Raw genomic sequence first — 17289 nt, 5'->3', positions numbered from 1 at the left:
CACATTTTTACTCTCCCCGTTTTGTTTTTGATGTCACAGTTTACATCTTTTTATCTTGCATATCCGTGAAGACATTACATTGGTTATTGTTATTTTTTCTACTTTTCTTTTTTAATCCTTCATACTAGATTTATAAGCTATTAGCAGCCCATCACTGTTAAAACAGTGGACTATTCTGAATGTAAGTATATAATCCCTTTAATGGTGAAACTTTACTGTTTCCTGTTACTAATTAACACCCTTTTGTTTCAGTTTAAAGAAGTACATTTCCTGTAATAAAGCTGGTCTACGAGTGCTACATTTCTTCAGCTTTGTCTGTCTGGAAACCTCTTTATCTTTCGATTCTGAGGGACAACTTTGCTGGATAGAGTATTTTGGTTGGTAATTTTTTTTTTTTTCTGTTCATACTTTGTAGGCCAGAAGGGAGTTTTGTGATAGCTTCAAAGTTTCTGGTAAAAAAAAAAAAAAAATCTGCTGATGGACCTAGGGGGTTCCTTTGAATGTAACAAGGTTTTCTCGTGATGTTTGTTTTAAGATTAACTTTTACTTTTGACAGTTTAATTAGACATAAACTTGGTTTCTTCGTGTGGTTCTCTTCTGATTACCGGCACAGGGGGCAGGGAAGATAAAGGTGCGTTTGGGGAAAGTAAGGTAGGTATTAGAGAGGCTGTAGGTCAGGGGCAGAGTGTAGGCCTAGCATGCAGGAGGTCCTGGATTTAATTCAGGAAGGGAGAGGCAGGATTCAATATATCATTCCCAGTATGGGAGAGAGGCTTACCCGTGCCCAGACCGGAGATCTGTTTTCAACGTCTGTTGATTATCGTGATGTTGTGTGATGTCTTTCTCCCCTCCCCCACTCCCTAATTTATTTAAAGTACACCTCTGATAAACAGTACAGGGTTAGATCTGGCTTTTTTATACATTCTGATGTTCTCTGACTTATATTGGAGTGTACAGTCTATGGATATGGTTGATTTTAGGTCTGCTACTTTAGTACTGCTGGCTTGCTTTATTTTGTTCCCCACTCTTGCTTTCTTTGGATTATTCCAGTATTTTTTAGAATTCCATTTCAGTGTATCTACTGGCATTTGCTGTGTCTTCCTCTAATATTTTAATGTCTAAGTATTACAATATACATCATTAAGGGGCCACAGTCCACTTAGACGTGATACTGTACTACTTCATGTAAAATGCAGAAGTCTTACAATGATAAGGTCCATTTACCCCTCCCCGGGCTATTAAACGTATCATATGGATCTATATACCTTATTTGTCTTTTTCCAGAAGACACTCGGGAGAGAGTTCTGGGCTGGCAATCTTGAGGATGGCCTGAACGTGATGGACACATCACCACCATCATCACCATGGGGTAAGTAATGTGGCATAAAATACTTAGCCTGAATCTGATCATGCCTAGACAAGCAGGCAAATCCAAACTGAGAAACATTCTACAAAGCAACTGGCCTGACCTCTCCTAAAATGTCAGTGTCGTGACAAATCGGAGCAGGCTATATCAAACATAAAATACACATAAAAAAAAATATACACTGTATATATATTCATTTATAAAGATGTTAACACATAGATAAACATGTTACTGAAAATAAAGCAAATGTGGCAAAATGTTAAATTAATCGCAGTTCTGCCCTAAGTCTGAAATTATTCTACAATAAGAAGCCAAGGACCCTTTTAACATTGGGTAAGTTAAATAAGTACAATATAAAATATTCTTTACAGAGTGATTGGGTAGAAGTGAAGGAGTCAGAGATTAACTGTTAGGAAGTCAGACTCCTGTGTGTGCAACTGTTTGTCTTTTTAAACAAAACTTAGGACACTGTCCCCTTTTAAAAATGTATACAAGACACGGGACAGAGAGACTTACCAGTGATGAGTATTTCATGGTTACACAGATCACCCAATATGACTTCACTCACAGTTCTCTTTAAAAAGTTACTGGGTGACAATGAATGTGTGTATGTTCATGTATAACTGAAAAATTGTGCTCTACACTGGAATTTGACACAACATTGTAAAATGACTATAACTCAAAAAAAAATGTTTAAAAAGTTACTGGGGTTACAAAAAGAATGCAACTCTACCAGAAAATGGTTCAGCAACCCCCAGCCTTATCGCATGAGGATGCACACTGCATTTTTTACACACCTGTGTGCATCCTTCAAGAATATGGTGGGTTAAGTGCAGTTGGCTTGTCCAGTTGGAAAAAACTCACCTTTGAATTCAGTCTTCTCAGAGAACAAACTTACTGACAACAGAGCCTATCCATTTTACTTTGGCAAGTTATCTCTTAGCCCAACTCAGCCACTGGTAAAAGCACTTCTGTCCTTCTGCGATGATCCTCTCAGCTCCACAAATCATCCAGCCCACGGCCTGACAGGTACTTTAATTTGGGTGCTTCATGCGCAGGCCGCCTTTTTGCCAGTCTTGACAGGCCTAAAGAATTAATGCTTCAAGGAATTCACCCGAAACTGGGATGGTGGATCCTTGGTTTAGCTTCGGTGCAGCCTATATGATCAATCACTATTCTTGCTATACTTATGTAAATAATGAGGCCAAGTTTATTGAAATGGGGCATATTCTGTAAACCAATTAGTGTCAACTTGAATTATCTCTGATAGAAGTAGGGGTGATGGTGGGATCCAATATCTAACTGAATGTGAACTTGATGTAAAGTTCAGAGAAATCACTGTAATAGCTTTTAGATAATCTCTGTGCCTTTTGCTGTGTAGGCCACTCAGAAAACTTACCTGAACACCTGATGACATCATCCGAGACCCAAACTGCAAAGAATGCTTAACCCCAACATCTAGGTATCTTCTCTTCCCTGCTAGCTGCCCTCGGGACTCAGACAGGGTTTTTAGTGTGCACCAACCTTTCTTTTCCTTTTGTTTCCATAGAAATGCCTTATTAAATACCTGATTGGTCATACCATATAGACCTAACTTTGGGAGCCCACCTCCTGAAATGAGACATACTGTTTGTTTGTTTTAATATTGAGAATAGGTCAGTTCAGTCAGAGACTGGTCAGTGACATACGGAGCAATCTATAAACTTAGCTTCTGGACTGTGAAACTGCCTGGGGAAATTTCAAAGGCAGAGCTGAAGGGGAGTAGAACCGGTCACCCTAAACTATGCCTCTTTGGCATAAGGACTATTTTAGGCCAACTGTGTTTGAGAAACAGCAGACATAGGAAAAACTCTGAAAACCAAGCAGAAGTTACCCCTTTGTGAAAGAGAGAAACACATTTACAAGGGGAATCTTCACTTGTAACCGTCTCCTTCTCTGTACCAGGAAGAGGACGATGACTAAATCTCTCCTCAGTGGAGGCTGTAACAACTGGAACAAATGAAGATAACAAAATTAGACCTATGGGACAATTTCAAATAGGTAAGAATATGCTTAGAAAATAGTGTGACTAGACATATAACAAAATGTTAACAACATTTGCCTTTGGGTGGTATGGGATTATAGACATTTGTCCTTGTACTCATTTTTAAAGTTACTGTATATAAATTTATTATTTTGTGATCAGACAATATCTAGTAAATAATCTATACTCGCCCCTCTCTTATGAAATATTTTTTTGATCTGACCCTTGATTCTGAGCCTTCTGCAATATGCAGAATTATGACATGAGAATAGTTCAACAAAGTGTGTCATATTTAGACTGCCCCACTGGTGAGCAGCGCCTCAGGACTACTTCAGTCTTCTGGCAGATCTCACCACTGGACAGCACAGTGCTCTTCACTGAGCATTCCCTAGCGTTACTATCATTTCTAGAGGAACTTTGGTCCCAAACAAGAGCCCTCTTAACCCAGAGCTGGAATACCTTCTTCGTAGAACCCTTGTACCTCACATTACCAGGTGTATACAGAAGAGGTATGTTTTTAATGCTCTCTAATGCCATGAGCCCCTTGTTGGAAATCTGGGATCATATAGCCCATTGATAATTCTGTTACCACAAATTCTGGAAATCTTTCAAGCCATAGTCTTTCTAGTGGAAAACCAAGTAAACTTCATCATTTTCTTTCTTTGCTGCTTTCAAAACAGCATTTCTCTAGCACCCTTACATTTTCTAAAGGTTTCAAATGTTAAGCTGTTTTAAATCTTACAAAAGCGTTTCAGGGCTCTCCTGGGCTGATATGCAAATTACACTTTCACTTTAGATATTCCGACGCTACAGTGGGCATCAGTATGCTACTTATGGGTGGAAACTGCGTTTGTATTTTGTTCTACTTTTGGCCCAGGCGGGTATGAATGGGGGAGTCAGGTGGCATGGCCATGAATAGGACAGTTTCATTATGTTTTGAGATTCTTAAATGAATCTATTTGGAACATAAGCTAGAACCAGCCAAGTCTCTAGGGAAGTCCTGCAAAAAATGAAATCATTTTGCATCCAAACCTCAAAGACATAAATTCATGAAATTGAAAACTGAGTATCACTTTTAGCCCCTTAGGAAGCCTCAGTAAGAGATTAAAAAGGGAAATTATGGCCCTTCTCTATCACTGAGCAGTAAGAGATTACCTTTTCTCTGTGGATGATTTGAATTGGGGGAGTGGCACACTGCAGATGATTGGATCACTTTTTGTAATCTCAAAATGTGGTTTCCTGTTGAGTTTACATAAACTGAATACACTCAGGGAAAAATGGTCTCTGTGATGACTGGTCATAACTGCACTATGTTTGTGTTACAATGTCTTGCTTACCACTGTATCACCTGTGGCTAGCACAGGCCCTGGCATAAAGAAGGCCTTCAATAAATAAACTCTAGTTACTCTTAAAAAAAGAAGTTATCCTGAAGACACCAAAATGGAGATAATCAGAACTGCACTGGCACAAAACATGACAGAGAATCACAAAGGAAACCAAGTCTAATATTCTATATAGAAAAGTCCTCACCTGGAATTGGGAAAGCTCCATGAATGGCACCAGCTGCTGGTAAACCATTTGACTCTTCTTAGTTCCCTCATTTAGAAAGTGAGAGTGTTCTGGGTGTAAAATGTTCTAATTCTTTCTGAGGTTCTTCCTCTAAACCTCTCAGCCTTCCCCTGTGGACCAAATTGTATTTTAGATAAGTGAAGTGGTTCTTTTGCCAGTTTCCTCGCCTAGGACTTCAAGCTACTCTATGGGCCTTTCTAAAGATCACTTCTGTGTTCTATTTTAAGTGTCCTTCACATACAAGACTCTTGACCCATCCAAACTAGGTTATAATGCAAACCTCAAGTTCGCTGCACACTTTTCTGTCCTTATCTTAGCCTCTCTTCCATAGCAAGGAAACATCCTTGCAAGGCTGCTGCCCAAGATGGAGCTCAAAGTCTGCAGTGATACTTGGAATAAAGCCTTAGAGAATTTTAATTCCTACCATTGGCCTTCCCGACCTGGTGTTTTGACAAACTCAATCAACAACGTAAACAAATCAACTCTAACATATTCTTTAAGATGATTGCATCTTCTCAAACCCCAAGATCTAAATAGAAGACATTTTGGAAATCTCATAGAATAGACTAGTGGCCTCTCAAACTAAACTTAGGGTCTTTCATCTTATTTGTGACTAATCTAGTGCCTGACATTTACAGGTATATTGAATACATTTATTACCTTCCAGAGAGAAATACTTACTAGCATTCATCTGCTGTTTGTTTTTGTTTCCTTATCTGTGAGTTTTTCCCTTTCTCGTTTGCTTTCATAACTTTATCTTTGCCTCACACACGCATACAAATTTAGATACTGCATGAAAGAACTCCGACAACAACCATAAGAAATATAGGGACAGAGTAGACTACAGCACATGGAAATAGGAATTTTGTATGCATAAGAAATTATGTCTGATTCCAAAACTAATGGTGAGATTTGTTTAGAGATACGATGACATATGAAGAATGTAACAGAAAACGGCAACAAGATGATGAGTGGAATGAAATCTACCAAACACCTTACTTTCCTAGGTAATTAAATTTGTAGATTTTTAAAAGAATTCATATGTTATTTATCCTCACAAATACTCAAGAAGGCAAGCCAAGCATTAACTATTACTCTGACTTCACAAATGACAAAACGAAGGCCTAGGGGAGAGTCAGTTGTTTGTCTAAGATTAAAACTCAGATCTTCAAACTGAAACTTCCATCACCTTTTCAATATGCTCTGTAACATATTGTTAGCCAAAACTTAACCTAAACCACATTTGTTCTAAAGCATATTCATATACTTGATTCAGGAAGCAAGATAGCTAAACATAGTAAATCATTTTGATAATATAGAAACAAAACAGTGTGATCTGATTATGACGGGGGAAAAAAGCCCAGGCAGTTACTGTTATACATGAGACTCATTTTAGTACAGATAGTAATTGCAAGGAACCATGGGGTGGAAAAAGGGTGCTGAGTTTTCAGTGCAAATGCCACCTCAAAGCATCAAAATGTTTCAACATAGGCAAAACAAACATTCTCTGACATAAATCTTAGCAATGTTATCCTAGGACAGTCTACCCAGGCAATAGAAATAAAAGCAAAAATAAACAAATGGGACCTAATTAAACTTACAAGCTTTTGCACAGCAGAGGAAACCATAAGCAAAACAAAAAGACAACCTATGGAATGGGAAAAAACATTTCCAAAAGATGAGACTGACAAGGTCTTAATTTCCAGAATATATAAACCGCTCATACAGCTTAATAACAAAAAAACCAACAACCCAATCCAAAAATGGGCAGAAGACCTAAACAAGCAGTTCTCCAAGGAAGACATACAAATGGCCAATAGGCACATGAAAAAATGCTCACTATCACTAGTTATCAGAGAAATGCAAATCAAAACTACAATGAGGTATCACCTCACACCAGCCAGAAGGGCCATCATTCGAAAGTCCACAAATGATAAATGCTGGAAAAGGGAACCCTCCTACACTGCTGGTGGGAATGCAGTTTGATGCAGCTGTTACGGAAAACAGTGTGGAGATGCCTTAAAAAGCCACAAATAGACTTACCATATGATCCAGCAATCCCACTTCTGGGTGTATATCTGAAAGGAACTGTAAATGTGAAAAGATACATGCACCCCAATGTTCACAGCAGCACTATTTACAATAGCCAAGACATGGAAGCAGCCTAAAAGTCCATCGATAGATGACTGGATAAAGCAGCTGTGGTGAATTTATACAATGGAATACTACTCAGACATAAAAAAGAATAAAATGACATTTGCAGTAACGTGGATGGACCTGGAGATAGTCATTCTAAGTGAAGCAAGCCAGAAAGAGAGAAAAATATCATATATTACTTATATGTGGAATCTAAAAAAAAAAGGAAAAGAGACACTAATGAAGTCATCTATAAAACAGATACAGATTTGCAGACATACTAAACAAACTTACAGTTACTGGGGAAAGCGAGTGGGAAGGGATAAATTTGGGAGTTTAAGATTTACAAATGGTAACCACTATATATAAAAATAGATTAAAAAAAATTTCTTCTGTATAGCACAGGGAACTATGTTCAATATCTCATAATAACCTTTAATGAAAAAGAATATGAAAATGAATACATGTATGTATATGCATGACTGGGACATTAAGCTGTACACCAGAAATTGATACATTATAACTGACTATATATACTTCAGTTTAAAAAAAATGTTTCAACAACCTTTGTACACATTAGAAGTAAAATTTTAAATCACATCAGGAATGCTTGTAACAAATTAAAGTGCATGATCAGAGTATCCATTTTGGAGGTTGGCACTAACATTGGCAAGACAGCTGTACCTTATTGCTTAAAATTACTCCTGAAACAGTTTTCATTCAACCTAAGCAAAATACCTATATGCAAAGAAAAAGCATACACATTCAAATACTGAAATATTCTGAAAACCGAATCTCCCAACTACTTGGCAAACTTGGAAGATTCAGGGAAAATGAAAGCAGAGTGACAGTTCTAACAGTGGATGAGTATTTGGACCATTAGTCTCTTTTATACCTGAGATCCTAAGAGTCAATGAATCACATCTAAGTATCACAGTTCTCCTTACTAGTTATTTTGATGTCTTGCTAAATGACCTTCCATAACTACCCTTACTGAATAATGGCTACATAACTTGGGCTGGAATTCAGGGCCATTCAAAAACTAGCTTTCAATCTCTTCCTTCACACACTATCAGTGATGTGGAAAATCACGTCTTAAGAGTTTAAGAAACAAATCTGATTTGTAGTATTTGCCAGTTTTCATGTTGTTAATACTCCCACTGTGACCAGTTTCAACCTACCAAGGATTTTCAACTGGCTTGCAAACATCCCTGAATATTTAACAGTTGGCTCTGTCTACCCTGTACCAGTTGATTCAGCTCAGGCACACCACTGACTCACCCCATCTTCCAGTCAGATGAATTTATTGCAGCTGTACAAATATGCCTTTCCATTCCCTGTAACAAACTATGCCTCCATGTATGTTGGAGTGAATCCCATTTCATATCAAATTCCTAACCACGCTTAAGTTTCAACCTAAACACATCTCTTTCTTTCTAATATCACTGGGAGCTAATAAAGTGCTCTACACATAATGATACTTTTTTTTTTTTCATCTGTATATTTTGCCATCTGTGTCAGGCAATGATACTTCTTAGATTCTTAGTTTGGGAATAACTGGCAAGTGGTTTTTCAGTGACATGTAAGGCAATGACTAAATAAGTAGAGTCCATAAGAGTGTATCTGAGGGTGATTTTGAGGCTTAAAATTAAAAATAATACATGCAAATTAAAATTAGTTTGAATATGCATTCACTCGAAAATAACCTCAGAAGTCACACTCATGAAATAAATAGTTCAATACTATTAGTTTTGTCCTGGATCACTTGGGGTTCAAATACTCTCTCTACTACTTACTGGCTGGTGATACTGGGCAAGTTATTTAATATCTCCAAGCCCCAGTTTGCTCATCTGTAAATTGGACATAATAATACCTATTCTCATTAAGTTATTGTGAGTATTGTGTAGAATAATATACGTAAAGCACTTAAAACAGTGCCTGGCACATACTCAGCATTCATTGCACACTTGTTAGTAATAGTAAGTATAGTAATAACAATAGTGGAAAATAGTGCCTATCACTGAAAAATAAATCTCAAACATTATAAATAACATGAAATAAATGAATGTTAAATAGGAAAAGGGAGAAATAGGTGACTATTTACAGTAATCACAAACACAGAATTTGTTGCCTCCTAGGCCTTAAACTGAACCAAACACCAACTTTTACAACCCTAGTAACTTAAAATCCTAGTATCCCCTCCTGTCCCACTTTTTCCTTATCAAATAAGTCCATCATTTTCCCCACAGCCTGCTTCATAGCTCCCAGGTAGTGTCCCACTGTACAATGCCAAAGCCATAATCATGTTTCCAATGTCCACTTGTTAGAAACAAATTTTAAGATCAGCTTGTTGAAACCACTTCTAAGCCTGCAGCATTTACTTATCTATGGTACACATGGCCCCGACTCACATTAGCCTCAACAGCTTCATGAAGTGTCCCCCTCAAATGCTAGACAGATGAACCATGAAGGACATGGAACTGCTGACATTTCATTTAAACATATGACATTTTAAAAGGATTCTGGGTTACCTGCTTATTCCACATTGGATAAATATGCTGCCTCCACTGTAAATCCTGATGGGTAAGAAGAAAATGAGTAAAAGGAAAACTCTTTGCTCATAAGCGAGAAAGAATAAGAAAATACCCAGACACTCTGATCTAAAGAGAGTGTGTCTGCCTTTTCAGTTCACTGTGGAGATTGCTGAAAATACTGAAGGAAGAAAGTTAACAACTGATTGTCCCTTAGCAGAGAGCTGAAAAAGCACTGAAAAATGTGAGGGTCTCTCTTTGGCAACACGTATTTTGGAAATTAGGCATGTGAGAGAAACAGTTGGAGATTATACTCCTACTTGGGACTTTCACATGTTTCACATAAATAATTCCAAAAATGAGTATTTTTAATGCCTGTCTCAGAATGGCATCTAATCTCTCACAAGAATACAGAATCTTGACAAACAGGAAGTATTTGATTGTATTGCAATCTCTTTCCATAGGAGTATCAACCAACTATCTTTTCAAAGAAGCCACTTGCTCAAGCTCACCAGCTACTCAGCAGCAACGTGGAAACTGTCGCCAGGCCTCCTCAGGCCGCCGCCTCCTTAAGACACAAGAACAGTTAAGTTACACGCTGCCGTGTGACTCTACAACAAAATAAGAGATCTGATAACATGGAAGGTTAGGGTGCAGGTAGACAGCTACTCTGAGACTGCAGGTTCCAGTGCTCCAGCCTCTGGGAATGTTCCAGTAGTGACTTGCCCAAGATTGCAGTGAGTCACGAGATAGGTCAGGAAGGCAACTTCAAGCTCCTGCTGAGACTTCAGTGGAAGAAACTGAATCAGCTGAGCAGGAATAGACAGCAACTCTGAGCATTTCAGAGCAGATCCCACGGATGAGCTGGCTTCATTTAAGTGGCCTGAGGAAATCTCAGATCACTGGCTAGAGTTGAATGCAACGAGTAATTTCAAAGATTCAGTACTGGCAGCAGACTTTGTACATGTCTGTGAATACTGTGTGCCTTTGAATAGGCCGAAGACCCTTCTCAAAAGGCCCTCTAGGTAGCATAGTCTTGCAGGAGTAGGGGATGAAATAGATGTAAGAAATCATTTCCATTTCCTCTCTTCCTTAGGCAGGAAATTCAAACAGATGAGGTTGTGTAGGGAGACAAGTTAACAGTAAGAGATTAGGTCACATGGGCAGGGATTAATTTAGAAGGCAGAGTCAACAGAGATGGGGTGACAAACAGGAACAAAGAAAAGTTTGATGATCTAACCCTATAAAAAGGATGCCTTCAGTCAGAGGAAAGGGACACTGCCTCCAGAATTGTATTTTTGTTTTCAGCAAGTAGCAGGGAACCACTGAATCACTTGACCAAAGGTGGGAACTTAGAACAGCCATGAAATGGTAATGGCAGAGAAGAAAATTAAGGCAATGACTGTGAAATGACTCAGAAGTAAATGCCTCCGTTAGCATCTGTTTCTCAAGATTTAAAGACAAGAATCTCAGACCCTCTAATCATCCATTTCACAGGTTCTATCAGGCTTTACCACATAAAGCAATCCCGGGCCCTACAAAGACCAGTGGTTCCCTAGCCTCTCCCTGACAACCTAGCTTTGCTGGGAATAGGGTGCTGGGTGTGACGGCTGCCCGCCAGCTTCCTGCTGAGGAGCAAATGGCTACAACTAAGCACTCCTTTCAAAACATCAGGGTGCTCAAGCCACTGGTTTGGTGCTCTCTTCCCTTGAGACCGTGTAACAATTCAAGGGCTATGGAGATTAAGAGCCCATTTAAAGAGACAGCCATAAAAGTTGAACATCATGCATTTCTAAGGATGTCACAGCACCTTGGTGATGAATGCACAAAATGGTTGTGTGTTGTGGGTCTTTGGGCAGAATCTCTCAAAGCTGGGAGATCAGGGTGGGGGTAGGATGTGTAAGTCTGTCCCTCAACCTGGAGTCCTTGTGAGAGTGGGCTAAGTGCTGGGCTCAGTCACCACCTGAAAGGATTAGCAGTTTTTCAGATAAATCATGGACATCCTAGAAGCCCTGCCTGCTAGTAAGTACACAGTTCGTTACACAGGATCATAAACCCTTGATAAGTTGCACAGTGGGTGCCCTCTAAAAATGTCCTAGTCAAGTAAGTGCCCAGCCGCCTGATCCTTCTCCAGATCATCCTCCACGGTCACCCCATCCCAGTGCATCACCTGAGGTGCTGAGGTACAGAGTGAGCTTTCACTGCTTCCCATCAGCAGTTGTCATGCCCCTATAAATTGTATAACCTAAGCAATTTCATGTAAACTATGCATCTTGTAATCATCCGGCAAAACTACAACAATGACACATGTGTGTCTGTCTACACACATGTGCGGATAAATCCATTCATTGGATTTTTGTGATCTCAACACTGCAAAATACTAAAATACATAATGTGCGGCTGGGGCTTCTCCCAAAGTTCACCTCTCGGAAAGATACTCTCTCTAAACAAAATTAAAAGCAATAAACACACCACCTGGAACTCATGCCTCATCCTTCCCTTATCATTGTGGCCTTCATCCAAGACATCATCTCATCTGGCCTGTCTCCCAGCCTCACGTCTGCCCACTGTGAGGCTACGTCACTCTAGGAGTGTTCCTCTTGCATGCTTTTGGCTTTCACTGAGAGTCCCATCTCCAGGCTGCCATCTTCTCATTTGTCTCTTCAAAGCCTTCCCCACTAATGAATATGGAGGTTAGACAGACAAATGAGGGGATAATTGAAGATGAGAGCCTGCTATAAAGATATTTCATTGATAAGGCCCACAACAATGTGGCCAAATGGGGCCAGATACAGAAATTCAATTTGTATAAGTCTGCATAGCTGGGCTACCTGGCAAGGATCTGAAATACCAGTTTTGTCACTTACACGTCAGTAAGACTGCTCTGGGCAAACTGTACCAACTACATTGTCATAGTCCTGTATTAAAAATTTCCCAGTTCCAAAAAGATGTAGTACATACTGTTCAAGAGACTAAATATGAGTTCTTTCCTTTCCTCTTCCTTATCATTTGTCATAAATGATTCACCTAAAAGCCTCTCTTTACACTGACTCACCCAGAGAAGTACCCAATTATGCCTTTCTTTCTAACGCAGTTCCCTCTTCATCATCAGTCTTGATCCTTCCTTCACAGACATCTCCAATCTCGGCTACAGCCCAGTCCCTCAATAGCTGTGCTGTGAAATTTCATCAAGGCCTTTTGAAAAAGCTAGGGGGTGGGTCGAGGGTTCAGTTGTGTGACTTGGGTAAGCTCCTTCATCTCTGAAGCTCAGTTTTCCAATCTGTTAAGGAGGGACATAGAGTAAATTATCATCAAGGTTCCCTTGAGATCTGAGAAGAACCAAAGATGCTGAAATAAAAGAGGGGGGAAAAGAGTAAGAGAGGTAATTAGCTTATCTGTCTCGGGAGCTTGTAAGCTGCCCCTACTTTCCACTCTCCCTAAACTTGTCTCTGTCATCAAAAGCCCAGAGCCTTCCTATTTATCAAAACATACCATCAAGAAAGATACTGTCAGATATTGGCCTGCACTATAAACGCTTCAAGATCAGAGACAATCTTTGTATTCTCAATGTTTAGACCCTAGCTCTCATCCTCTCAGTTCTTTAACTACTGAATGTGATGTGTCTCCCAGGCATCTTTTAAATTAAAACCTTATCTCTAAATAGAATGAAAGATTTCATCTCCTAATAAAGAAATTTTAAGAGAAGTAGGGAATAGAGGATATTTATTGCATAGCATCCTTTCTGTATGCCTGAAAATTGGTTCATTTTATTTTATTTTGGTCTAACCATGAAGCAGGTTAGAGAGTTGAAGTAGATCTAGGAAGAGAAACCCCTGGGAGACTGAGAGCAATCCCTACTTGTGTCAGTCAGATTCCTGGCAGGAAAGAGATGGGGGTGAGTCTTACAAAGGTCCATTTAAGGAAATCCAACAGTGGAGAATCCAGTACTCTGGAAATAGCACAGCAGGGAGCCATTAGCACTCAGGCTGGAAAAGGCTGGGGCCCTAGCCCCCTGACAGGAGTTGTTGCCTTCAGCAGAGGAAGCCAAACCCCAATGACAGGGCAGGAAGGGATCTGGGAGAACAAAAGCCCAGAGTCTCATTCTCCTCCTGCCCACCGAGCTCTTACTGGGACCTCACACTAGCCAAAACCAACGGGCAAGGGAGCCCATAGAGGCAATCTATGAAAATAAGCCTGCGGAGACAGAGTAGGTTGGAAAAAGCAGAAAGGAGCCCTGGAGTGACCAATGGGGAAGATGCAGCCCACTACTCAGACCGCTCATGCCCAGCACAGCTCCCACGCACAGCTATGGCAGCAGAGCGCGGTTCTGACCCCTGCATCACAAGACCCTGTGTTCATCGCTCGTCTCCACACACTGGCCTCCAAGAAAATAAGAGCCAGAGTCCTCATGCCTAGGATAAAATCAGTCTGTTCCTTTTGAAGCCACAGAGAAGTACCCCTACCGCATTTGAGCCTGGCCTGAGGTGGGAGGCCCTGCGCTTTAAAGCCCTGGTGCCCGTTCAGCGTAAGTAAGCCTCCGTGCTCCAGACGTGAGCCGTGTGGGTGTTGGAGTCCGTGCTCTTGCCCACAGCCCAGTCACACCTCAGCTGGCTTGAAAACGCCTTACAATGACCAAATCTGTGGGGTTTCAAGTCTACAGGCTTCCTTCTGTGAAGACAAAATAACCTGGGTGTCTTCTCAGATTGGATTCCTCTTTTGAAGAGGTAGCATTCTGGCAGAGAACTATAACTTCCTGTAGCTTCTAGCAAGTGCCTCTCGCTTGAAAGAAATAGGGTTTCGCCCCAGAGGGCTTTAGGAGGGAACACAAACTAGAAAGATCACTCAGAGCCACAAAAGCAGATTCTCTCTCTCCCTCTTTTCTCCTTTTTTGTCTAATTTTGCTTTGGCCATAAAGCATGAATCAGACTGTAGAAATTAAAGTCCCATCTTGGCTTTAATGAAGTCCAATTTCAGTGCTGATGAAATCCCTGACAGCAATGTGGGCTTGTTTACTCTTCACTGAAAGGAATGCTCCACCAGAATTCATAGGAAAATAACCCTTTCCAAGAAGCTAATGGAATAAAAAAAAAATGTTTTTAATCTCTTTGAAAAATATGCCAGAATAATCACAGATTCTCTATTAGCAAAAGTAAAATAGTACCCTTTCTTGTATAAATATAGTCCTTCTTGCTTGGGAGCAAACTGTCAAAAGATTCTAGGTTTCAAAAGAAGGATGGATTTAAGACAAGCCAGAATGATGTCAAATTTCATGGAGTCCAGATGGTTCTGTCAGACTTGTCTTCGGCTGCTTGGTTTGTGATGATTTTTTTTTCCTAAGAGCTAAATAGACGTGGGTGATTGAAACAGAGCAAGCAAGCCCGGGAATCCATCTGAATCGTGGTAGTAAATGTTTTCAAATGTGGGCCCATCCTGAGCTCTACTTCTTTTAACAGTTCTCCCCCTCTGAGAGGTGAGGCTCTGAAGCCAAGTCAGTGCGGTGCTCTCACCATGCAGTGACCCCAGCTGATTGGACCAAAAGTGGACACTTGACTCAGGGAAACCAATTCACAGTCTAGATTGGCAAGGAAAAATGTCTTTTCACCATTTGGTGTTGGGACGTAGAAAGTTCAGGACAAATAACGGTAGGCATTCATTTTGTAAACTGATGTAATGTGGATTGAAGAAAATAAAGAAATAATCCCTTTTAAAATTGCACCCAAAACAATAAAATACTTAGGAATAAATCTGAGCAAGGAGGTGAAAGACTTATAGAGAACTATAAAACATTGATTAAGGAAATTAAAGAAGACTTAAAGAAATGGAAAGATATCCCATTCTCTTGGATTGGAAGAATCAATATCGTTAAAATGGCCATACTGCCCAAGGCAATCTGCAGACTTAATGCAATCCCTATCAAATTACCCAGGACATTTTTCACACGACTAGAACAAACAATCCTAAAGTTTATATAGAATCGCAAAAGACCCAGAATTGCCAGAGCAATATTGAAGAAAAAGAATGAAGCTGGAGGAATAACCCTCCCAGACTGCAGACAATACTACAGAGCTAAATTCAAAACAGCATGGTATTGGCATAAAAACAGACATATGGATCAATGGAACAGAATAGAGAGCGCAGAAATAAATCCACAGGACCTATAGTCAATCTCCAACAAAGGAGGCAAGAATACACAATGGAGAAAAGATAGTCTCTTCAGCAAGTGGTGTTGGGAAAGCTGGACAGCAGCATGTATATCAGTGAAGTTAGAACACTCCCTCACACCAAACACAAAAATAAACTCAAAATGGCTTAAAGACTTAGGTGTAAGACAAGACACGATAAATCTCCTAGAAGAAAACACAGGCAAAATATTCTGACATAAATCTTAGCAATATTCTAGGGCAGTCCACCCAGGCAATGGAAATAAGAGCAAAAATAAACAAATGGGACCTAATTAAACTCATAAGCTTTTGCACAGCAAAGGAAACCACAAGCAAAACAAAAAGACAACCTATAGGATGGGAGAAAATATTTGCAAATGATGCGACTGACAATGGCTTAATTTCCAGAATATATAAACAGTTTATACAACTTAATAGCAAAAAAGACAAACAACCCAATCCAAAAATGGGCAGAAGACTTCAACAAGCATTTCTCCAATGAAGACATACGAATGGCCAAGAGACATATGAAAAAATGCTCAATATCACTAATTATCAGAGAAATGCATATCAAAACTACAATAAGGTATCCCCTCACACCAGTCAGAATGGCCATCATTCAAAAGTCCACAAACAATAAATGCTGGAGAGGCTGTGGAGAAAAGGGAACCCTCCTACACTGTTGGTGGGAATGTAGTTTGGTGCAGCCACTGTGGAAAACAGTATGGAGATTCCTCAAAAGACTAGGAATAGACTTACCATATGACCCAGGAATCCCACTCCTGGGCTTGTATCCAGAAGGAACCCTACTTCAGAAAGACACCTGCACCCCAGTGTTCGTAGCAGCACTATCTACAATAGCTAAGACATGGAAACAACCTAAATGTTCATTGACAGATGACTGGATAAAGATGTGGTATATTTATACAGTGGAATACTACTCAGCCATAAAAAATAATAAAATAATGCTATTTGCAGCAACATGGATGGACCTAGAGATCATCATTCTAAGTGAAGTCAGCCAGAAAGAGAAAGAAAAATACCATATGATATCAGTCATATGTGGAATCTAAAAAAGAAAATAGGACCCTATGACCTCATCTATAAAACAGAAAGAGACTCGCAGGCATAGAAAACAAGCTTATGGTTACTGGGGAAAAGGGGTGGGAGGGGATAAATTTGGGAGTTTGAGATTTACAAATGTTAGCCACTATGTATAAAAATAGATTTTTTAAAAAGTTTCTTTTGTATAGCACTGGGAACTGTGTTCAATATTTTGTAGTAACCTTTAATGGAAAAAAATATGAAAACAAATAAATGTATGTACATGCATGACTGGGACATTGTGCTGTACACCAGACGTTGACAGACTGTAATTGATTATACTTCAATTAAAAAAAAGTCAACTGAAGGCCACCATTTAGAGGCAGCTATGACGTGCCATATGTAAACATGGTGGAAGAATCAGCCTAAAGAGCGAGAGAAGTACAAAGCCAATAACAG

General features: G+C 39.7%; 1 long non-coding RNA gene across 16 annotated transcripts in view; it reads right to left on the bottom strand.

Moving 5' to 3' along the window:
- The window catches only part of LOC123612910 (uncharacterized), a 175725-nt gene that overhangs the window by 5243 nt on the left and 153193 nt on the right, over nucleotides 1–17289 (bottom strand). For 15 of the 16 annotated variants that reach the window (XR_012504524.1, XR_012504533.1, XR_012504521.1 and 12 more), the window contains 2 exons: nucleotides 4920–5068; nucleotides 373–3355 (listed from right to left, as the gene is read on the bottom strand). This is a non-coding gene — a long non-coding RNA (uncharacterized LOC123612910). Of the gene's footprint in view, nucleotides 1–372; nucleotides 3356–4919; nucleotides 5069–17289 lie in introns of those variants that run through there. The other variant, XR_012504528.1, reaches the window with a different exon arrangement.

Source organism: Camelus bactrianus, chromosome X (assembly GCF_048773025.1).
Source record: "Camelus bactrianus isolate YW-2024 breed Bactrian camel chromosome X, ASM4877302v1, whole genome shotgun sequence".
Lineage (NCBI taxonomy): Eukaryota > Metazoa > Chordata > Mammalia > Artiodactyla > Camelidae > Camelus > Camelus bactrianus.
This window is presented reverse-complemented; position numbering and strand designations above follow the sequence as displayed.